Below are 25,987 nucleotides of genomic sequence, written 5' to 3'. Positions count from 1 at the left end.
CAACAAGTGATCTCTCTTTTCCCTTCATATCTGAGATCAGGAAACTGTTCATGGCATTAATATAATACTCTGCTACCAGCCATAATAATAGTCAATAGTCTACCTACTGAGTTCTATCTAGACCCTTCCTGAAAAGGAAGAAAGCCTAATGATAAATCAGCCAGCAAGATAATAATTTAAACTCTGAGACTCCTCCATTCTATCTCTAATTTGTAAGTACAAAAGAAATTCTGAATATACTTATTGGTGGCAGATGCTGTTGCCCTTTCAAATTGGTGCAAAGGAAAACAATAGTCAATAAAGTTAGGAGGGAAAGCAAGGATATGGGTGAAGGTGACACAATCTGCATATCTCAGGTGTGTATAGAGGACAGCTGATAGGCAGAGCTGACCCATTTTCTCAGGTAATGCCATTCTGCAGAGGGGCACTGAGTAACCAATATTTGCAATTTATTTAACTATTATCATTTCCTTTGGCTACAATCTGAGAACAGTTATTCTGTTCAATAAAGTTAGCAATACACAAATCTGGCTAATACCTGGCTTTTAATGCAAAATATGAGCTATAAACCTGTACAATTAATCTTTGTTAATAAAAGTAGCATAATTCTGTCAAGGTGGTCATGTGATTTTTACCGTAGTATACAGGTGCAACATAGAAAAACAAACAACAGATTTTTTACATTTCGATTCATGATTCTTTTCAAAAGCCACCAGCTAGGTCTCTGTTAAGACCTCAATAGGAAAAATATTTAGAACATACAAAAAGCAGATGGTCTTACTCAATGAATTAGGAATATAGTTTCAATGATGAGATACAGAAATGATAAAATTCAAAGTAGGGTAGCTGATAAAAAAGAATGTCAAAGCTAGGAATTATATCAATGAACTGGTGGTGACCGGGTGAGAAATGTGCTGTCATTTGTAAATAAAGCAGTTTTATATGATTAGGAGGTTGCTATCATAATAAAAATCTATTATTGTCTCAACTAATTTAATTAAAATTATGGGAAATATATATTTGACGCTTTGGAATTATATTATCTTATATTTTTCAGTTTTAATAACTGAGCTATACCCATAGTTATTTGAATAGAATATATAGATCATATATTCTATATATGTGTTATGGCCAATGATGATTCTCCCTAAATGATTTTCCATCAGGAGAGTGTGGGAGAAAAGGAATCAGAGGAGTGTGAAAGAAAAGAACACACAGGGAGGGGCCAGAAATTATGTGAAAAGAGGAAAATTTCAAATAAACACTAGATAACTTAAGCTCACTTTGATAGCTTTGAGGGCACAGAGATACAAAATGAAGCCTAAAAAGTAAGGCACATCAAAGGTGAGAAGTCTTATAGGAGACAATCTCATAAAAGCTGAAAATCTACAGGGAAACACTCACTCAATATAAATGAGAAACCCACCTTTCACATGGGAGCATCAGAACAGTGTCTTTTGTTGGAGGGGAAAAAATACTGTCCTCTGAAAATTTATAAACAAGGTTCAGGGCTCGTGTGTTTTTGTATTTGAAATTTATGAGAACTTTGTGAACTGGCAAAGCTCTAAATGGACCCAAGTCCATCATGTACCTGGGCAACTACTAAAAGCAAGTATATATCATATCTATATCTATATCTATATCTATATCTATATCTATATCTATAGACGTGTGTATATATATATATGTGTGTGTATATATATCTATATAGATATATAGATATATAGATATATGTATACATACACATATATAGATATATATAGATATATATGTGGTATATATCTATACATATATATAGATATATATAGATATATAGATACATAGATATATATATACACACACATACACCAACCTTAACTCAAACTTGAAATAATGCCTTCAGTTAAAGATCCAAGGAAATTGAGCACTCATTGTCAAATATTACAAAATACAGGGGAGCCTGGGTGGCTCATTTGGTTAAGTGGCCGACTTTGGTCATAATCTCACAGTTGGTGAGTTTGAGCCCCACATTGGGCTCTGGGCTGACTGCTCAGAGTCTGGAGCCTGTTCTGAATTCTGTGTTGCCCTCTCTCTCTGTGTCCCTCCCCCGCTCACACACTGTCTCTCTCTCTCTCTGTCTCTCTCTCAAAAATAAAACATTTAAAACAATTTAAAAAAATACAAAAAGAAGTTAACTAGGCAACATGAGTGAAAACTACCCAAAACAACTGTGACAGACTTGGAAATGCCCAGAACTCCCTGAAGGAAGTTTGTACAGCCCAGTTACAAGAAATGAGGTCAGCAGACAGCTTCTTTCAGGGTCCACCTCAACTTCAGAGAGTAGCCTCATTCAAAGTCACACCCTTTTTGAGCAGCTCACATCTGGTGACAGAGCAAAGTGAGGGTGTGAAGGCTCAGCCATTTTTGCCCAGGTTGACTCCAGTGGGTGCTATTTGCTCCCCAGCTACTCATCATGTTGGCGGATGTCTGTGTGGAGGCTTCACTGCAATTTGACCTCCTATCCCTGCTCTGCACACAAATTGACCCTTAATAAATATCTTACACCTCAAATGTAATCTCAGCATTTAGAGAACCCAACCTGTAGCAACAACAGACAACAGAAACAGAGCCTTGAACCCTGAAGATACTAAAGGTATCAAATGCAAAATACATAATGTGCTTAATGTGTTCAAAGAAAAAGAGATAAGTCTAAAACATCAACATGGAAAACAGACTGTTGTAAAGAGATTTTAAAAGAACTAAATGGAGTTTCAAGACACGAGCAGTTATCAGAGTTGAAATGAAAAATTCAGTGGATGGATTAAACAGCAAAGCTGAGATGAAGAGACAGTGCACTAGAAAATACATTTGAATAAATTAGCAAGAACACAGCCCTAAGAAGGAAATGTTATTATGAGAGAAAGGCTGAAACACAGAAGAAAGTGAGATACATGTCTAAAGGTAATTTGAAGAAAATAAAATAGAGAAAATGGGAAAAGAAGTGCTATTTAAAAAGAGAAAGGCTATAATGCTTACCAGAATTGTTGAAATAAAGCAATCCTCAGATCAGAAAGACACACACAAAAAAAAGAACAAAAAATCAAGTCCAATAAATAAATAGGATTCCTGTTCAATTTACAACATGATGACACTATATAACACAAAGAGAAGATCTTTAAAAGAAACAAAGAAAAGATAGAGCAGCAATTAGACTAATAATAGATCGAAAGTCAGAAGAAAGACAGTGTTGGATATTGGCTAATATCAATTAAATGTCATGCTAGAATATTATGCCCAGTGATACTGCTTTTAAAGAGTGTTGGAGAAACAAAGGCATTCATAAGTGAAAACCAGAGCTTGCTAACAACAGCTCCACACTAGAGAAAATTGCAAAACATATTATTTTAGATAGACTGGAAATGATTACACAATAGGTGTTCAACAAAGCATAATTCCTATTTTAGCAGTGTATTGCTATTGTCAATAAAGTATCTTAGTAGTGCATTGTAATGCCTTTGTAGTATATCAATGTGGCTAGGCTAAACTTCATTTTCTAAAAATCCCTTTCCTGTTTCTGAGTAAGGTAGGCCACCAAAGGGATTCTGGTAGGAGATGTGGTGGCAACAGCCATTTTAGGGCACATGCACATTCGTACTGATAATGTGACTCACCTCAGCATGAGGCAGGGACTAGGTCTCCAACTGTCCACTTTTACCTAGATCTTCCTACAGTTTTTCTGTTTTCTGGGACAGGTGCATATTTTTAGCTCTTTAATGAAAGGTCCCAGCTCCTGCAGAACACCCATACACTCAAGATCAGAGGTAACAAGACTGACACGAGGCAGGGTTTTTTTTTTTTTTTTTTTTATTGCAGTGTAATTAACATATAGTATTATATTAGTTTCAGGTGTACAATATAATAATTCAGCAATTTTGTACATTTCTCAGTGTTCATCAAGGTAAGTGTAGTCCTGATCGTCTTCACCTATTTCACCCATCCCCCCACTCACCTCCCTTCTGGCAACCACCAGTTTGTTCTCTATAGTTAGGAGTCTGTTTTTTGGTTCCTCTCTTTTTTTCTCTTTGTTCATTTGTTTTGTTTCTTACATTCCAAATATGAGTGAAATTATATGGCATTTGTCTTTCTCTGACTGACTTATTTCATTTGTTAACAAGACTACTGTGAGTTCTAATCCATCCCAAGCCAGTTCATACTTGTGGGCTCAGGCTTGTTCTCGCTTGCTCCCAGTTTAAACTAATCTTCCCTTTCCCACTGTCTTCCCGGTAGACTTTAAGCTTCAGGAGCATCAGATGCAAGGACAACAGTCTTACAGAGACTGCTTAGCCAATTCTCACAATTATATAAGGTAAAATGCACATGCGCGCGCACGCACACACACACACATACATGCACAATAATGTATATATACATTTATATATAAATAGAGCAACTGATGTGTGTGTCTGTTAGTACTTTTTTTTCTGGTTGACTTCTAACAGATACATACATTATTGTCATGATTTGTGAATAGTTGTCTTTATTTACTTCTGTATTTCTAAAAAAAATACAACTCATTTCATGTTAGTATGAAGCTACAAACAAGAGTCATTGAAATTCTGAATAAAGATGTGTTTCAGGTAGGGTTAAGCAAGCACCATTCTATCACCTTTCCAATGACACTTAAAGATTTGGTTGTGGATTTAAACTAGGAAGGGATCACATTGTCAATCAGGCTTTTTTTCAGCCCAGAAGTGTTCGATAATACCATCTTCAAGCCTTCCTTTTACATTGGGAAATGCCATTTTGGACACATTCAATATTTGAACAGGTTTTTTGGTGTGTCTGCTACCAGAATTTTCCTTTCTTGGTTATTGCACTTACGTCCAGCCATTCTCCTTGGAAAGAATAGAGAATGAGAAGATAGAAATTTTGAAATCCAATCTGTCCTTCATCCAAAATGTGATCCGAGTCTCATAGCTATCTTCCTCTTCTCTGCTCACCACAAACAAAATCTGGAAAACCCAGGGACTTAGTGCGAGTCTAATATGAGTGGAGGTGTCAATTCTGCTGCCATTTTGTGGTATTTACTGTATAACATTAGGCCTGGACAGAGTCATAAAACTAACCAATGTCCCCACCACTTTATGTTGTGGATGAGGAAACTATGGATTTACAGACATTACTGTCAAACTTGCCAAAGCCACTTAACTATTCAGTAGCAAATTCCCAAGGAAAATGTACTTCTTGTGTAAACCTGATGTCCAATGGCTTTTTTCTCTGCTACAGGCACAAGGCAATTCTGGGACAGCTAGGCTTTTCAGATTTCTTAACAGAATGTGAACAACAAAGAAAATTATAGGGCTATGTGTTTATTACCCTTTCTGAAGTAGATAACACTGATTTTGAAATTTTCTGGCACTCTTTTTTTTTTTTCTTAATGTTTATTTATTTATTTTGAGAGAGAGAGAGTCAGCCAGCAAGCATGAGATGGGGAGGGGTACAGAGAGAGGGAGAAAGAATCCCAAGAAAGATCCACACTCAGCACAGAGCCCAACATGGGGCTTGATCCCACAACCGTGAGATCATGACCTGAGCCGAAATCAAGAGTCAGATGACTAAACAACTGAGCCACCAAGGCATCCCCAAATTTTCTGGAATTCTAACAATATTCAAAATGAAGAGGAAAAGCCTAGAAAATTTAAAATAATCCTGTTCCTACTTACATAAAAGTTCATATAGTTATACTGATGATACTCACCATGTTTATGGTGGTAAGCCTGTGAAAACCAGCAGGAAATCAAAGCACCCTTCTTTTGTCTCGTTCTCTGTGCTTCAAAAAATCTCCCTCTTGATGGATGAAGATATAATAATACCAATAAATGCTTTTATATTCTCTGAATGTTTCATTGTTTTAACTTACATCAAACTATGTTTGCTTATTAGGAATATTTCTCACGTTTTTTTTTTTAGATAGTGAACTCAGTTGGGAATGTGCTAATGAGGTCTTGGTGGTGTCATTCCCATCTGGAATGGGACAGTTTTCCATGGCCAAAGACTGAATTCCAAACTCTGTCAAGTCAGTTAAAGAATAAATATCTCTGAGATACATTTAAGCACAGACAGAATAAATTCATTCTCCTTATTGAAAAATGTATGTATATAAACCCTTCATTTTTATGCCTCATCACAAATTGCCCACCTCATTCCCTTCCCCTCAATGGCTGCATAGGACTCACAGACGCACACACATATACACATTCACTTGTGATCTAATCATATTGTTAGGAGAAATGGACTGAATTTAGTGCTAGTGTAGTGTTGATGGTAATGTTAAGAGTTTAAACTTCGAAGTTGGGTAGAGTGGAGTTCAAGTCCTTATTGATAAATTTGTAAGCCGTATGACCGCAGGCAAGTTACTTAAGCTATGCATTAGTGTCTTTATGTTTAGAATGAGAATGGGAATGATAATAATACATCACAGAATCACAGTGAGTTACCTAAGTGAATACATGTAATACACATAGTATAATGCCTTATGTATTCCAGCCAATAAATATTTGCTTAATAACATGTTTTGAACAATAAGTAATATCTTGTCCAAAATTCAAAACATTGATTTCCTCGGTAACTCTTCTTGGATTATTTCTACTCCTTTCATAAATCTATACAAATTAATTTGTAGGTGTGCCTCAGAGGTGCTTTCGAGATTTTTCAAAAGATGACTTAAATAAAAACCCATCTATGAACTGAAGGCATGAGAGTAAATTATCTCTAATTCCCTTAATGGATTGAAACTATCTTTGCCCATTATTCTATGGCTAGTTCCATAACTTATGCAGCCCCAGTAACTCACCTGAATCAGGAACCTGGCAAGGGAAAGACAGTCTATGATTAGAAGCAGCACATTATTGGCAGGAGAGAGGAAGACACTGACTATAAGAGAACCAGAACAGTGAGATGCTTGGGGGTCAGAAAAGAGAACGTGGAATTGCCAGTAGAGGTGAGAACTCAGAAGGAAAACTGTCTTGGGGCGCCTGGGTGGCTCAGTTGGTTAAGCGTCTGAATTCGGCTCAGGTCATGATCTCTTGGTTTGTGAGTTCGAGCCCCACGTCGGGCTCTGTGCTGACAGCCTGAGCTCAGAGCCTGGAGCCTGCTTTGGATTCTGTGTCTCCCTCTCTCTCTGCCCCTCCCCTGCTCATGCTCTGTCTCTCTCTGTCTCAAAAATAAATAAAAAACATTTAAAAATTTTTTAAAAAAGGAAAAAAAAAACTGTCTTTCCAGAAAGGATACCCAAGACAGTCAAATTAAATAATCAACCAATCAGCCAATCCATCAATCTTGGAAAGGGACAGTGGAGGAAGTAGGGGGAGTTTGCAAGGTAAAGTGTTTAAGGATGGAATTTGCAAAAAGGATATGATTAGGGCAGATTTTGGGTGCCCGAGTGGCTCAGTTGGTTGAGTGTCTGACTCCTGGTTTCAGCTCAGGTCATGATCTCACAGTTTCATGAGTTCAAGCCCCATGTCTGGCTGTGCACAGCCTGCTTGGGATTCTCTGTCTCCCTCTCATTCTGCCTCTCCCCTGCTCACTCTCAAAATAAATAAACTTAATAAAATATTAGGGCAGATTTGAAACAGTTTTAGGGGAAACCATACTATGATACAGGCAAGTATAGTGGAAAAGCACAGGTGGAGCTAGGGTCAAAGAGGATGAATTTGGTTTTGACCTAATTAGACTACTGGAGCTTTTGGGGTTTTCAGCATTGAGGATCTCGAGCAAAGGGCACCTGTGAGAGATTTAGTGCACAGACCGCAGTGATGCCTCTACAGTCAGTTTTGCACAGATGAAAAACCACCAGGTCTGGGTTCAGGAGCACAGTCATTTCAATAGAAATTGTTTTCTCAGGGATTTATTTGCCTGGGATCCTACCTGATTCTGCCTTTTATATATCACAACAATGTAAGTGCTCAATTGGAGAAAACTAGTACAATAGAAATCAGTTTTCAATTCTATCATATCAATATACACAGCTAAGAACCCATGCCAAATCACTATAGCTGTGCCACCTTGCTGCTCCCTGTTTCAAAACATGCTATTTTCCATAGAGGTGTGTGTGTGTGTGCGTGCGTGTGTGTGTGTGTGTGTGTGTGTGTGTGTGTTACGTAACTTATATAACTTATCTATTTTAGTTTGCTGGGGCTGCCATAACAAGTAACACAAACCAGGTAGCTTAAACAATAAATAATGTTTCATAGTTCTGGAGGCTGGACATCTGAGATCAAGTGTAGTCAAGCTGGTTCCTTCTGCTGGCTGTGAGGGAGAATCTTTTCCATGCCCTCTCCTGACTTCTGGTGGTGTTCTAGCAATCTCTGGGGTTCTTTGATGAAAGATACATCACCTCTGTCTCTGCCTTCACGTTCACATACCGTTCTTCCTAGGTTCATGCTTCTTCCAAATTTTTCCTTTTTATAAGGACACTAGTCATAGTGGTTTAGGGCCCCACCACATCCCGGATGACTTCACGGTAACTAGTTACATTTACAAGGACTTTATTTCCAAATAAAATCGCATTATGAGGTATTGAAGTAATCTTTGAATTGGGGAAGAACACAATTCAATTTATAACACGGTCCTTATATAAATATGCATCTACACCTATATCAAAATCTATCTATTGTGTGTCTGTCTGTCTCCTGTGTGTATATGGTTTTCTAAACACAAAATTAGTTTATGGAGCACCTGGGTGGCTCAGTCGGTTAAGCGTCCAACTTTGGCTCAGGTCATGATCTTGGGGTTGGTGAGTTCAAGTTCTGCCTCAGGCTCCGTGTTGACAGCTCAGAGCCTGAACCTGCTTTAGACTCTGTGTCTCCCTTTCTCTCTGCTCCCCGCCCCCCACTTGTGCTCTGTGTGTCTCTCTCAAAAAGTAAAATAAAAAAAAAAACATTAAAAAAATAAAAACAAAATTAATTTACAATATTATTTGTTTTTCTTTCTTTCCACTATTTCTTTTTTTTATTAACTTCTCGATTGTTTACTCTTAAATGAGAAGCAGGAAACACCCTTAGAAGGAAAGTCATTTTGATTAATTTGTTTCACTCTTAGGTTCCAGACACAGAATGAAAACAATACTGCTTATTTTAATAGAGATAATTCAATACAAAGAATTGTTAATTAAGTATTAAAAATGAAAATGCAGAAAAGAAAACAAGGTATCCCTGAGGTGGCAATTTCAGGAAGTAGATCTCATTTCTAAGACTGAGGGAACAAACAAAGGGATTGGAATGATTGAAATACAGAATGTAGGACAGGGGGCCCCACAGCACTGAGGGGGACCGCTGCTCAGCCAGCACTGAGATCTCTGAGCTTGGACTTGGGGGACCCCAGGGCTAGGACCTACACCTCTGAGCAGGGGGCAATAGCGACTACTGCTGGGGACGCTGAGGGGTGGCAGGACTGCTTCTCCACATGTTGGAAAAATTGCAAATTGCAATCAACTGCTGTACCTCGGGTGAAGAGGCGTTGCTAGGGTGACTCTAACAAGAACAGGAAACAGAAACAGGCCAGGGCAGTAGGGCAGAAAGGAGCGTGTTCCTCTGGGAGTCTTGCTGTCTCCTCTCAACATCCCTTCTTGGCAGAGTCTAACAGAAAGTCTGCTGGCAAAGAAGAAGTATGCTTTTCAGAATTGCAACATCACAGAGCAGAATATGGAAAGGTGGATTTGAGGCTGAGAGACAATAACTTACTACTTGGCACAGTGCCAGAAATATGAAAGACCATGTAACTTTTCACCAAAATGTCTCTTGAAAGAAACTTTTCATACTTGCATATCCCTCAACAAGCATTTTACTGATGTCATAGGCCTTCAGATTGACTCTTTATTACTTTAACCCTGCTTTGGCCGGCCACAGACCAGCACCTGTTCTCAGAGCTTACACCTCACTGAGTGACTCCCTGAAAAAGCCTATTCATAGGACAGATAACTGGAGCATTAGGTGAACACAGCAGACTGTCAAGAAAACAAATAATGCCAAGATCCAAAGAACGAAAGACATCCCAACCCCCACTTTGAACCTCTTAGGCAATTTGAAGACATAACTCCCTAGCACAAAAATTAAATTTTCTGCAAACATTTGGAAAATGGTAACTAAGTTAATGCAAATTAACTGACCCCCACTAAACTTATCTCACGTTCACATTTCTCCACAACCTCACTACTGAGTGTTAGTGGATATTTTAATTTTTGACTCTTGGATAGATGTGGAAATGGTATTGTGTGATTTGCATTTGTTGAATATCTCATGATAGGTTTATTGGCTATTTGGATGATCTAAATCTTGATATGGCCAATATCATGCCTATTTCCTTCTAGGTAAGACCAATTAGAATCCCATAATGATTAATTATAACTTAATAGATTGTTAAATTGTGTATCTTTCATTGACAATTATGTTTCACCCAAATACTAGGATTGGTAACAATTCTACCCAACAAAACTTGCAGTTGAAAGAGAATTTCAGTATGGATTATTCAGCAGCTCTAAAGAGTTAATCAAAGAAGAAAAAGTAGTTAAATCCACTTACAATTACAAATTTGTTGTATTAAACGGCAGTCATTTAGCAACTGGAACACTAGGGACTAAGGAATGAGCATTTCTATAGCTGTCTTATTAAGGAACACGTTTTAATGACTAATAATCACTGCCTTCTTATCTCCAACTTAGGCAGTATAAAAAGTGACCATTTCCACATTAAGTTCTTTAAGCCCCTTAATATTGATATCTCCATTTGAGAACAAAAATGAAGTAAGGGGCTTTAGGATACCACAAATAACAATACAAGGTTAAAAAAACATCACTATCCTTTGGCTGGAGAGTTTTTCTCTATTCACCACACAGCAACAAAGAGAGACAATAGTCCTATACCTGTGAGCACTGTTGATTGATCAGCCTACCCTTCAGTTCAAAAATTTTTGCCCAGAAGTTAAAAGATATTGTAAAGGCAATAAAATAAAACTTCAATAACAATGCAGAGGAAGTCACATAGATGTTCCTTAAATTCAAACTGCCTAATAAAATTACTTTTTAAAAGTGTCAGGTACTCCTGGGTGGCTCAGTCAGTTAAGCATCTGACTCTTGATTTTCAGTTTAGGTCATGGTCTCATGGTTCATGAGATCAAGCCCCACGCATTGGGCTCAGCACTCACAGAGCCTGCTTGGGATTCTCTCTCTCCTTCTCTCTCTGCCCCTCCCTCACTTGTGCTCTCTCTCTTTCAAAATAAATAAATAAACTTTTTAAAAATGTGTTAATATATCACAGAATATTTTAAGACTCTCAGGGCTAAAAATAATTGTATATCTGGACATGGCCATTAATGACATGATTCTATGACAGAAATTAGAAAATCTCAACTATTATGATAACCAGGTAAGAAAATTGTTCTTTTTTCCTATCCAATGTTTACCATTCTCTTATAGAATTCAGATGTATTTTTTTCTTGGGCATAGAAACTTTACCTGCTATAAACGATTTGGTCAGTCTGTTTAAGCTAAATAACCATCATGAGAAGAGTATAAAATGGCCAAATGCATTAGAAATATTTTTGAACAGATAGTTCCAATCCATCCCACAATTTTTTTATGTTCATTTATTTTTGAGAGAGAGAGACAGAGCACAGTGGGGGGTGGGCAGAGAGAGACAGGGAAACACAGAATCTGAAGCAGGCTCCAGGCTCTGAGCTGTCAGCACAGAGCCCAACGCGGGGCTCGAACCCATGAACTACAAGATCATGACCTAAGCCAAAGTCAAATGCTCAACCAACTGAGCCACTAAGGCACCCCTAATCCATCCCACACTATTTACTCTAATTCTCCAGGTCTACTTCCCTCAGGAAAAACTCAAAGTGTAGCTTACCTCACATTCGACGTGGGGTTGAATGTGTGGGAATATTGGTCTATCCTCAAATACAGACTCACTAATTTTCCAAACATCTTCTTAAAATGCTACCTCAACAGGGCCATGTCTCTCACCATCACCACGTCATAAGAAAAAATTTCACGCTACTGATACATTCTATACTCTTTTATCTCAATAGGCTAATAATGCAAGAACCCACCCTTCAGAGCTTTCAATGGTCTCTCAATAGCATTTGACTCCATACATGCTTGTCAAAATCATGGATAATTGCTCTTAGATTATAATCACGGATTCTTGGAATGATATCAATATCTGCAATGTTGTCATCTTCCGACTATCAGCTTCTTGTGCAGGAAGCAAGAAGGAAGTATCTTAAGGAACTACTGATCTCAGAATAGAACCTTGAGTATCCATGTTTATTTATATAATTATAATATTATATTATTATAATATCCACATATTATAATATTATGTCAGAAGAAGAATGGTAAGAAAGGGTCTCTGGACTAATTAAATTCTAATTCTAGAAGCCCCTCTTCTCTTTAACTTGCATTTAAATAGCTTGATTCTGTTTTTAGCTGAGTTGGATACAAGCCCATCTGTGATAACAAGAAGGAAGAAAAGTATCCTCTTCTATAGTGATGACATGGTTTTATATCACAAGCTAAGAACAACCCCAGGAAGCAATAAAATATTTTGGCTAATTACTGTCAGATAGAACCGCTTAACATCTACTCTGCTGAATCTAAATTGTTATCTTTGGCAACAGTTCTCAGGTGTTAAAACGGACACAAGTAAATAACTCTATCCTGCAAGTCAACTCATCCTATTACTTAAGAGAATGCTTCGTAGCCAACTCCTCCTGATGGGCCAATCAGCTTGTAACACCACTTAAAATTAGGAGCAATTTTGATCTAACACTGGATTCCTTTTATGGAGAAGACATGTACAATTTCAAAATGTTTTCGGTACAAATAAATTATTTTATGCACAGAACTCTGTGGTAATTAAATCGTCATCCAAGTTAGTATGTTAAAATCTCTTTCTTTTTTTTAATGTTTATTTATTTATTTTTGAGACAGAGCACACATGTGCACAAGCAGGGGAGGGGCAGAGAGTGAGGGAGAGAGAGAATCTCAAGCAGGCTCCACACTGTCAGCACAGAGCCCAGCAGGAGAGCTTTGAACTCACTAACTGTGAGATCATGGCCTGAGCTGAAATCAAGTGTCAGATGCTTAACCGACTGAGCCACACAGGCGCCCCAAGCTCTTTCTTAAGGAAAGCACAGCGGATTTGTACATTGACCCTCCTTTTCATGAGGGTGCACATAAGACATCTAAAGGGCACAAGGGAAGCCTGGTGTTGCTTTCTGATGTTTAAATTTCTCATAAGGATGGATCTTTCTGCAAACAATAACACAAATATCTAAAATTTAATTACTGAGCATGGAATTCAGTCTGAGGTTCTGCAAAGCAAAGGTTACTAGAGGCCAATACCTCTGAACTCTCTTAGCTTGACATCCTTTAATGATGCCTTTCTTCTGCTGTGATTTCACATTTTATCCTAATTTTTATCCAAAGTTAACATAAAGAATAACCACACGAAAAATAATTACTGACCTTTGGCAAAATAATTGCTGATAATATTGTCTATCATATTGCTTACTTAATATATATCTACATACGATATAGACATTATATTATATATTATATATGTATTATATTGTCACTTTAATGACAATTCACATGATAAATCCCTCCATGAGTTTAATGCTAGGAAAGAAAGAGGCTCGACAAATGATTATGTGTGCTTCCACTGAGAAAAAACAGGAACAATATTACCCTTCTTGCTAGAACTCTGAGCGGTAAAGTGTTAAAATGGAGTTACTCTGCTTCTAGTTTCCTGATAAAAGTGACTTCTAGAGCCTCTTCACTGCCTGAACTCACTCTCCATTCTCCTCCAACATCATCATGCCAGCCTTTCCCTCAGTGCACTGTCCATTCTGTCTTTACACAGACATCATATGCATGCCTCTTTCAGCATGCTGCTGCTGAGAAATATCCCACGCTTTTAGCTTTTCTGACACTTTTACTGATCATTTTGCGTTGTAGTCAATACACCCCCACCCCCAATATTTATCCGACCTCAGCCTAACGTTCAGAAGTCACCAAAGTGAACGCTTCTCTTGGTCATCTCATCGTGCTTCCTACCATCACTCACATCATTAACCCTACCTGCAATGTCTCAGTGTCTCTGTGACTGGACAAATCCTACCCACATTTAAAGGCTCAATGTAAATTCTTTGTCTACTACCCTAATGTCACTAAGTTCTCCCTTCTTTGAAGTTCTATAGCATTTATTCTCTGCAACTTGTAATATCCTGCTTAACCAAGGTCATAAGTTTTTTTCATAATAGTCTCTAGTATAAGCACAATAAATGAAACATGCAAACCTGAACAGATTATTACAACTAGTTTGAGTGAACTGCAATAATTCCTTAGGTTTTATCATTGCTAGCAGCCAAAAGGTTTTTATTCTTTCATGAGAGGGTCTTTGCCTTGTTCCACACTGCATCCCCAGTACATAGTTGGCATATGGTAGATATTCAGTAAGTGTTGAATGAAAGCAAGTGTTCAGTGGTACCATATTCCCTAGATCAGTGGTTCTCAATCCTTGGAAGACATAATAATAACTTTTCTGTCAAAAACTGAAAATCCAGAATACCAACTTGGAGGTACTGGTTTAGTAATTAAGATGCAGTGTAGGGGTCTAAATATGATTGTTCCAGAAGTGTTCCAGGAGAGGCTGACAAGTGTAGAAAGACTACCCTCGAAAATGAAGTTTAAGCTCCTTTCCCTTATGCACTCTCCCAAACTTCCTCCTTTTTCATATGAAATACACAGAACAAACAGAACCACACCTTATTTTATATGCAGGACCGTTTTAGCACTAAAACTCAAATTCCTTTGAACCTCATACTCCTTCCTCTGCACACTTGAGTTCTTACCTTTAGAGACCAAATCAAATACTACCTCTTCCAGGAAGCCTTCTCTTATTTCCTCTCTGCCCTCCTCACTGACACCAATGGCTTCCCTCACCAGTGACCCTGTCTGAGTCTTTCTGTTTAGTGCCAAAGTTATTAATACATCTGATTCTTTTCTCTATTTTGCTTTTTTCCCTTTGTTTAAAGCCTAAAGACAGGTTTTATATCTACTTCATCTTTAATTCCCTGATGTGCTTATCATATTACATATGTAAACTTGTTGCTCAGTAAATATTGAGCAAATTAATTAAACAACAACAAAAAAAGGAAGTAGTTTCTGAGTTTCTTTTTACTTGATCACATTTCCCTCCTCTCTGTGCCCCAGACAGTGACTTTGTGTCCCAGGAGATTTGGGGTATGAGGTGGTTAAGCAGTAACATCATGCTCTTTCTTCAGAAGCATGTTAATGGTACATAGGAAATGACATGGCGCCCCTCAAGAGGAGATCTGTTTTGAGTTGTCTCCAACAGGGAAGCCCTTCTTCCACCCTGGAGATCAGCTCACTTCTTTCTTTCAACTCTGTGTAGGAGAAAGAACACAGACACAGAGCAGGCTGGAGAGAGTTGCAGGACCAACTTAGAGACAAAAATCGGCTTCTCTGTTAACAAGTGAAGGCAGGCAGCCAGCTTCTTTTTGAGCATTTTGGAAAGGAGCAAGACTTCCTTAACGACTGAATTTGAAGTTCACTTTGAGCATTTGCATTGCAAAGACTAAGAAGCTCAAACCAAATGGTACATAGGAATGAGGTCAGGGGAAAGCCGAGAAAACAATCAGCAGAGCAACTCAAGAGAAGGCCATCAGAGGCTTCAGCTACACTGATTAGCCGCGGCCACAAGATGCTCAATGAGGAGAAAATAAAAGTCAACATCAGAACTCCACAGCGAATATTTTGAAATGATTACATATACTTATGTTTAAATAATATAGGCATTCAAATGTACTGTTCTCTTTAAAAGCCTCTTTAGAGGTTGTGTTACGTCCAGGGCTATTGGCCCCTGGATTATAAGAACAGGACAGAAAGGACATTACAGAAATCTCATAATGGAGCTTCTGATTGCCCAGAAAGAGCAGACTAAGTGAGTAGGACCCTCTCGACAATGGGGTCTGTATTGGGTCTGAGTGCTTAGTTGAACTGTTGCTTAGCTGAATTTTTGACCAAAGGGCCCCTGATGAACACCAAACCTGCTCAAGTATAATAAATACTCGAACATTTTTTTTTCTTTTTGGTACACTATCATTTAAGTTTTCATTTTCTTCATTGTTCTAATTATTTTTTATTCCACAAAGCAAACTAAGCATTAAACCCCAGAAAACAACTCTGGGCCACATTCCATTTACTTTCAATTCCTTTTAACTTACATCCGAATAGACACAATTTCTCTGACACAGACTTTCCAACCTTTCTTCCCACCACTGGGGCCCTGCTTACATTTGGGATCTATTCGATCTGCAGAGCAGAAGCTTTCCCGTATTCACATTAACCATGTATCGTTTCTTTTCTTTCATTTTTTTTTTTTCCAAGTGCTAACACACTGGCTGGAAAATTTAATGAAACACTCACCCTGGCACTGCTACCTGCCTTTTGTCACTTTGAGCCGATAATGCAACATAAACGTTTTTTTACCACCTCTGGATCCGCGGGCTTTAGCAGCCGCTGCTGGGAACTTCCTGAGAGTATAAGTAGCTTTAGAAGCTGGTGCTGCCTTGGTGTTAACTTTCAATAACTGGAACTGAGACAAGAGCCTCGCATATTCCTCCAATGCAAATGCTAAGAAATTCTCCTTATATTCACGCACTCAGAGTCTTGTTGATAAATAACACTAGGGCTCAAGCAAGCCTTAGCCACCGTAATCTACACTAGGACAAAAAGAAGGCTGCAGAATCGTTGAGATATTAAATACAAAAGACCTCTTAGGATTTCTTTTCAGCATTTCGCAGAACAGATTTATTAGTAAGTCCTACCTTTATGGTAAGTGATGCATAAAAGATGGTAAAGGTGCATAAGGAGAACATATGAAAACTCACATAGAGAGCCAAAATTGGGCAAGAGCCAGCTTTTTTAAGAGTGAATGGTTCTGCTCACTTGTTTAGAGTATATTCGCTGGTGATGGATACAAAACCGCAACATTTTAGAGTGGGATTTGTTTCAAGGCAAAGAAAGGCTGGCTTTCTACCCAGCTTCTGTTTTTTATGTGCCAAAGGATATCCTTTTTCTATTTCGAGGAAGGAGTGCTCCGTCAAAGCTCCCCGCCCCGGGCTTCACGGTTTTGCCTATGAAGATTGAACTCATTGGAGTCCGAAGGGGATACTCTGTTCCCCAATCCCCACAGCCTTTGTATTGTTTTTGTGAAGAGGGATGGCGATTCCAAGTAATTTTAGAAAGAGTCATAAAAATAATAATTTTGTGATCAGAAAAAGTATATCAACCAAGCCTCTAGAGGCCTCCTAGTTCTTCCTGTGCTATGCTTTTATGCTGTTTCCAATGGGGCTTGAATAGGATATTCAGGAAAACACTTCTTCAAGACAGAAAGGCTCTTTCTGATGAAACCCCTATAGATCATCTGTTCACTGGAGGTGATCTCTGCAGCTTGACAAGGAATTGTGACATTACAAAGCAGGACAAGGGATGGCTTGGAACCAGCATTACATGTGCAGACCTGGCACATGCTGAGAAGTCATTTCCCTGTTTGTCCTTTTGCTTTGTTTTGTTTTTTTGTTTTTTTGTTTTTTGTTTTCCCCTGCAGTGTCTTTTTCCCTTGGTTTGCCATTACTTCCATAATATACAATTTTGCTTTCTGCTTGTAATTTTCTGCTGCAGTGATTTCAAAGTTTCAGGATAATCAAGTATTTCAAGGATGATTTTATATATATATATATATAATATATGTATATACAATATATGTGTATATATATGTATATGTATCCATATATATCTATATGTGTATATATGTGAGTGTATATATATACATATATATATACACATGTGTATATATATATACATATATACATATACATGTGTATATATATATATACATATACACATATACATATATACATATGTATATATGTATATGTGTATATGTATATATTTGAGCTGGTTTATTTGCAAGCAATGGGAAGCTTTAACTCATATAATTCAGTCTCACAAAAGTCTGACTGACTGGAAAAAAGGCAGGATGCTTTGGCCTGGCCTTGACAGCATTCCACCTTTCTCTCTCACACTGGGCCACCTTGCTGGTTTGATCCAGGCCTAGGGCAATTTACACTTAATTCAATAATTGATCCCAATTGTTCCCCATATGGTTAAGGTGCTAAGGAAAAATCAACTGGTCTTTGCCTTCATGACTTGAAGACAGAATGGTTTTATTTTATTAAATGTAAGACAAACTTGAATGTAGTTTTCAATAACAACTTTGAAAGCTGGTATTAAGTACCTGAACAGATAGGACGATGATAAGGTCAAGAAGGAGGATATTTAAACATCTGTAGGCTTTTTTTTTTCTTGCTTTTTTTTTCTATTTAAATTTAAGTTTTTAAATCTTGAAAGTTCATGTCCAGTGCCTTGATCAGAGATGATAAATGAACTACTGAATTAGAAGAGGATGCTGCTATTATTTTAACCAGTAAACTAACTCAGGGTTAATCTGGGTGTTATTTAACCTATTGAAAGTGTTTTGAGTGAACATATGGTTTCTATTGTGAAATCAAGGCACAGTTTTAACTATGAATATAGATAATTACCCTTTGGACTTTAAACATTTATATGTGTCACGTTGTGTCAGAGCGTTTCTCATGGTCAATAGGTTGAAAGGTTATAAAGTTGAAAATGAAAATCAGTACTTTTGAGTAAAACTATATAGCCAGCACAAATAATGCAATTCACTACTGCTCTCTCTTGGAAAGAGCTAGTAATAACACTCCAGAAAACAATCACTACACCAACAATAGCATAGATCACCACTGCAAAACATGATCTCAGGTAAAAACCTAATCTATAAGTTTAGAAATTCAGCATGTTAATATATATATTTCATGAATATCTCAATGATTATTTTATCAACTGAATTATAGATGATAGATGGTTTTTCCATAGTGTAATGGAAAGAAAGAGCATTTAGATTATTTTAAAACTTCATATAAAATGTGTCTACTTCAACACTGAATAGAAATGAAAGTTTTGAACAGATATTGAACCTTTACAGCAGGCAGGGTACACATTTTGTAAATTGCTCAGCATGACCTCAATACATTAGGCCTAAAACACCAACTTCTTGAAATAGAATCAGACAGTATTGCAAATATTCACAAGGCTTCTGATAGATGGATACCATATATTCTCAAGAGCGTCCCTCCCTTTGTAACATAGTAACAACAAATTTTCAAACTCACAGGAGAGAGAGATTGATATGCTTTGAGGCATGTCTGTTTTAAAATTAATGCCACCACAGTGACTAAATATTAAACTGTTTTATCAACACTCCTGAATGGACAGAGTGCAGCTACAAACGTAGAACTTATTCTCAAAGTAGTATTTCCAAAGGAGCATTATACTTCAGAGCTACAGCACCCATTTTGCCCTGGATGGTGATGACAACCCTGTCTCATAGTAGATGACTTACTACAAACAAGAAAAGGCTAAGACAGTTACTCTTTCTATCCTCTTAACTTTCAAACGGCACATCTGAGGGGATGGGGAGACAGTGTATTGAATGTCTTCGGTTTTATTAGAAAGGGAAGGCACCTACATTGTGACATGAGCTTTGTTACTCAATTTGTTTGGAACCCTTGATATCAGATGTCTTTGTCTTTTTAAAGATCTCATTGCAATGTTTTGCAAAATCTTGTTCCTGTGCTGCAAGATGACAAAAGACAATCCAACTAACAATGAAGGTCTTTGGAAAATAAGTGCAGATGACAACAGTGTAAACAAGGTTTACATTATCCTACATTGACAACCAATTCAGGGACAAGTGCACAGTCTTTTTTTTTTTTTTTTTTTTTTTTGATAAATGTATCAGTTTTCACTTTCTAATGATAAACACCATATAAGTCTGTAAGTGTTGATTTGTTTGCCACTTGTATGTGTATGTTCTGTCCAACTTTAAAATTAAAGGATTAGAACTTTAGGATTCCTACCTACATCCATTACCATGGCAATCAGAGTTCTTTCCAGAGCTAAGACCATTCTTCCTCTAAGAAAACCATGACTTTGGTCAGACCAGTTCCACACTAAAAGGCAGATGACTGAACTCAAAAAGACTATGACAATCTCTGAATAATTACCCAAATCACTCTTTAAACCTATCCACAGTGAGAGGAAACATGGGAAGTATGCTGCCACTTGTAATTCAGATCACCGTTAAATCATCCCTAACAGATAGAAGTGAAAGAAAGATGGGGGGGGGGGAAGGGGGGAAGGGTCAGGGGATAGAATCAGGTTGTCCCACGATGTTGTCAATAGTGGATGAGTGGGAACAAAGAGTAGGTTATAAAAAAAAACAGTGATTTCCAAAAGAACATTCGCTATTCGTCCAGTTAAAAATTGTTCGCTGCTCCCCCCGACACATACACTTTCAAAATGGACTGTTTATTAGCTACCCCAACAAGCAGTTATGAACAGAGAGGATAACATGCTTTGAAGCACTCCTTTTAAAAAAGAGTTCCATAATCAACAATTTGCAAGCCACTAAATGCACTACACATTAAAGAGAAAAATACATATGTCACACTGCTAATATGTGGTTGAACTGTTTTATGCAACATATTTTTGTGATTTTGAGGACAATGTATTTAAATAGAAAAAAAGATTTTGGATGTTTGTATAATATAAGCTGTAGAATATGAGGATATTTATAACTATTCTACCAAATTTTTTATATGATAAGTATTCTCATAATTTTAGAATTTGAATTTTTATTATTCATATAAATTCTATTTTCCCCAATAATCTTATCATATCCCCAACCTGCCCCAAAACTGTCCATCTGTTATACATGGAAGTGTTTAAAGAGAGTTAATTTAAAATTTACATTATTGTCCGTGATAATAATGCATACAAGGTATTTTTAAGTAATTATAACAGATAAATTTTGCACTATTTGATCTTTTACTGTTCTTTATGTTTTCTTATAGAAATAATGTTTATATTAAGGTCCCACAGTGCCTAACTTTTTTCTTATATTCATGAGGTATTTAAAGTATTTTTACCCCAATATTTTTCAGCTTCCACCCTTGAAAGAGCAAGAGGATAGAAAGAACACAAAGGGTTTAGCTGAGGCAGAAGAAAACATTTCCTAACAAAATTGTTAACAATTTGATTATAAGAAAATGGATTTAAGTTTTTGTCTTCCATACATTATTATTATTAATGATTTATTAGCTCCTGATAATCCGATGAATGTATGTTCACAATTTTCATAGAATAGTGCTTGGAACACAGTGGTCAATATGTCTTGTCTTTATTTATTCATTAATTCACATGTTCAATGAACATTAACAGAGTGCTTACTATGGTATTCAATGGTAAACTAGATTAACACTGTCTCCTCTCATAGGTTTTGCAATCTAATCTATATTGTAAACTTTGTCTTAACAGATTTTTTTAAAGACTGGTTATATTTCTGGGGCGCTTGGGTGGCTCAGCCAGTTACCTGTCTGACTCCATTTCAGCTAAGGTCACGATCTCGCGGTTTGTGGGTTCGAGCCTCATACTGGGCTCCATACTGGTTGTGCGGAGAATGCTTGGGATTTTCTCTTTCTCTCTCTGCCCTTCCCATGCTCTCTCTCTCTCTCTCGAAATAAATAAGCTTAAAAAAAAAAAGGACTGGTTATATTTCTAGGACAGTTCAGGAATAAAGTTGCAAAGTAATGGAGGAATGTGTTTAATGGCCTCTCCAAAACCCTTCGATTCACAAGAGTCTTCATAAGCTCTAATGAACCACTTTCAAAGTAAATTCATTTACTTCACATCTCATCCAAGGCTGGGCAACTACTCTTCACCACCTGGAACTCAATAGCGTGTTCTTTAAATAAGCCAGGGCTCAAAGTTGGAGTTCAGAAGGAAAACACCCACAAGTTAGTCTCGAGCAGTAGTTGAAATACTTTATCCTGTACCTACTTCGAAAGATGGTAAATTGGTTAATGAGGTCATTTCCATAAAGTTTATAAGTTTCTTGGAAATGCAATGATGGACAGAAACCAGATATTATAAGAATTATTCTAGTGCTTTAATATCTATTTATAAGGTTGACCCCATTATCTGGGCTGAGAGACCCAGTTACCTGATATTCCCAGTGCTTGCTCTCCTTGGGACAGGAAGGGACAAAAGTGACTTTTAAAATAGCCCTTGTTACTATTTTAATGAATATTGAAACATTTATTAAGAATTCATAAAAAAACATTAACTAATCTTAAGAAAATTCCTGAAAAAGACTTACACCTGTGAAAACACATAAAGCACCCATGACTATGGTTCACACTCAGCATTTTATTTTACCACTTTTAATAACATTTGCTACACTGTATTACATCATAATCTGCCTGTGGCTTGTCTCATGAGGCCAAGCACAAAAATAAAGAAATGGGACCATGTCAAAGGCATTACGAAAAAAATCATGGTTAATACTGGTAAACTTCTTTAAAAAAAAAGAAAAAAAGAAAGGACATTTTCTGGATTTCTTCAAAGTTCTGGATATCATCACGGTAATGTTAGAATCATTTCTGGAGAAAAAGAAATGAATAGTATCGATGTTTTGTTAGTGCTAAGATATTATTATTTATTTCTTTTGAAATAAAACCAAAGTGGATATGATTAGAGTCATTATTCCAGGAGACATGCTTAGTTTCACAACTGAATCACCAGAGCTGTCTTCCTGTGACACCATTTTTATGCCTATGAAAAATCTTCCATTTCTTCCAATTCATTTCTTCTTCAAATGTACTGGAGATTGATACAAAGTGATACACATTAATAATGAACAAAGACATGATTTCAACCTATCACACCTCCAAAACTAATATTCAATTCTTCTGTGATCCATTACTTCAACATCTTTATAGCACGTGAGTCTGTCATTCAATTAGAGGAAGGTTTGATGCTTATCTATAGAGTGCTTATCCACTCCAAGTACTAAGCATTGAAAGACCTAGAAATAATATGAGAGTATCTCGTTACTCAAATCCCTAATATATTCATAAAGGAGAAAGTCTACAAATAGGGTTTAAAAAATGCTGAAACAATCCTTAGGTAATATATAAATTTTCGAAACATTTGAGGGTCCTCTAATATTCTGGTTGATGGAAAAGTGATGACCTCAACCACTGGCCCAGGTTTGAATTCCGATGCTGACTATGCAATGCTGTGTATCCTTAGGCAAATGACCTCACCTCCCCGATCTTCAATTTGTTCATTTGTGAAATGGTGGCAACGCAATCTTTCTCACAGGCATGACGTGATGCTTATTGTATGTAATCATCGATGATGTCTACCTAAACAATTGTATTATCCCCGTTTTATAGGAATTGTGGTATCACCACTTAGCAGAGTACGTAGCACATCATATCTAGCGCCCAACCAAATTCTAGTGTTTTTTTTCCACCCTTACAAAAAATGCTGGCACATATTGCTTGCTTGAGCTCAATCAAAACATTCTATTCAAGATAACTGGAAATTAGTTTACAACATCAAACTTAAGCTCTAAGGTGTATTTTAAATCTGTCAGCAGCCATCTTCTGTAGCGATCACTACATATACTCATTTGGATTTCTTGCCTGGTTACTTTAGTTGAAATTGAAAAAGCGTTTGTGCCACTGTTAAGTTAAAATCAGAAATGCAATCATTTAACCTGGTCTGCAAATTTGTAAAACACATTGTCATTTTTATCTCGAAAATGTGTTTGCTCCTCTATAAAGGATAGTGACCTTTCATACTCAATTGTTTCCAAAGCGAATGGAAAGAACAAGGTACCAGCTTTATACCACATATAGATGCTAAATTATACTCTCATTAGGGAGGGAGCAGCACCTCTTACAAGGAGGATATTTTCCTTCAGTTATAAGAAAACAAAAAGTGTAAGCTAAAAGAGCGCATGAGGTATATACTAGTCTCTAATTACAACAAATTAATCCAAGCTCTAATAAATATTCTCGAAATTTATTTTTTGCCATTATTGAAGAGGAGTGTCTCTACAAAACAAACAAACAAACAAACAAAAACGCATCGCTGGTGACTAAATTCCCAGTTTGTTTTTATTATTGCCAGGAATGTGCATATAAACTAATATTGCAGGTGGGCTCATTGCCCCTTTTTCAAGTGATAGTCCTTAATGAACTGTCTTCTTCAGAAATATGTGCTATAATAAATATGTAGGCTTTGTGTCAATATCAAGACAACTGGCCATGTCTTATTCAAATATTAAAGTACGACTTAGGCCTTCTTCACATGTCTCTAGTATAATGTAAGTAGTCTGCCAGAGTTTAATGACAGCAAGGAAATATAGCCTGTTGTTTTTTTTTTTTTTTAATCTTCACAAATGCATCTTTTTTCCCTTTGCTCTAAGAATTCTGCAAAAAAAAAAAAGTGAATGGGATAAATTAATATCCATCTCAATTACTATCCTTTAGATACCTAGAATCCACAAGACTCTAACTCTATTAAATTCTCCTACACTTACTGTCCCAGTGCTTTATTTTTTGCAGGTGAGGAGACAGACTTAGAAAATTGAGTGATTCTACATCACACAAATAATTAGTGACTCATGTGCACTTGAATCTCTAGACATCCAGGCCAGTTTTTTGTTCCGTTTCATTTTGTTTTGTTTTGTTTTGTTTTGTCTCGTGTTGTCTTGTTTTGTTTCTATTATAGCAGTAGATTCACCTTGCAAGAAGTTTGGCTGTGAATTTCTTTTTCTTTAATAAGAAAAGGATTTCCTATGTTTTAATAAGATAAGATTTCCTAATTGATAATAAATTTTTATATTCTTCCTCAGAAATTTAATTCAGAAGATGTGGTTCTACATGCTGTGAAGAAATGTATTTTTAGAAATGTGTGCCACTTAATTCCTGTTAATTTTCCATAACAGATGGTATAGGTATTTGATTTATGCACTCACCTTCATGTAGCCTGCTGACTATTAGCTTTTTGTTTTTATCTGAGGACACTTTTTTGTTCATCACTGAAACCTTGCCTACCTTTTCCACTGCATAAAGTATTATTTCTAGGGAGCAAAAATGTAAGAGAAATTTTCATGTTATTGAAATTGAGCACGATTTGGTGATTAATTGCATTGTTCTCATTACGTTCTCTGCCTGATGTTCAGGGCTCATTACTGCAGTGTGAACTCAATGGAACAGGAATCTTAACCAGGTGTGGGTTATTAAAGTGGCAGTGCCCAATTTGAAATTGTTAAAGGAGGTGTATCAAAGTTGATATGCTTAACTATGTTCTTTTTCTAGAAAGAAGAGTAGTGCTTGCTCAGGAAAATCACTCACATCCATCATGTGACAAAGGGATTCAAAACTCCGCTTCCTCTGTCTGCATGGCGCAGGAAGGAGTCTTAACTCTAGTATATTCTAGCAGTTTCAAAACTGACACAAAATATAGTTTATTAAGAAGCACACTTTTTTGGTATTTATAAACTGTTTCTTACTTCTTACAAAGGTTTTCCTTCACTTAGAAGACGATAAAAAGGTGAAAGAGTGCATGAGGTATACATATTAATCTCTAATTGCAATAAATTTAATCAAAGCTCCAAAAAATATTCTGAAGATTTTATTCACACTAGCTTAAAGATGAACTAACTTCTTCAGAAACATGAAAATATTATTGAAAATCAATTGAAGGTGAAGTTTCATTAAATCGCTCATATCTGTAGGTCCACCATAGCAAGTCAAGGGTAGACTCAAATGATAAACTTGGGGACTGCAGTGATGCAAATACATGTCATATCCAGTTTAGGGACTCCTCACAATCTCGTGGTGATAATTTCTGCTTCATAATGTTAGATCGACAGCAAGTTTGGCACAAGTCAGAAAAGTAAGGTAGATGGACATAAATTGA

This window comes from Leopardus geoffroyi, chromosome C1, assembly GCF_018350155.1.
Source record: "Leopardus geoffroyi isolate Oge1 chromosome C1, O.geoffroyi_Oge1_pat1.0, whole genome shotgun sequence".
Taxonomy (NCBI): domain Eukaryota; kingdom Metazoa; phylum Chordata; class Mammalia; order Carnivora; family Felidae; genus Leopardus; species Leopardus geoffroyi.
The sequence above is the reverse complement of the archived record's forward strand: the minus strand, read 5'-3'. Positions refer to the sequence as shown.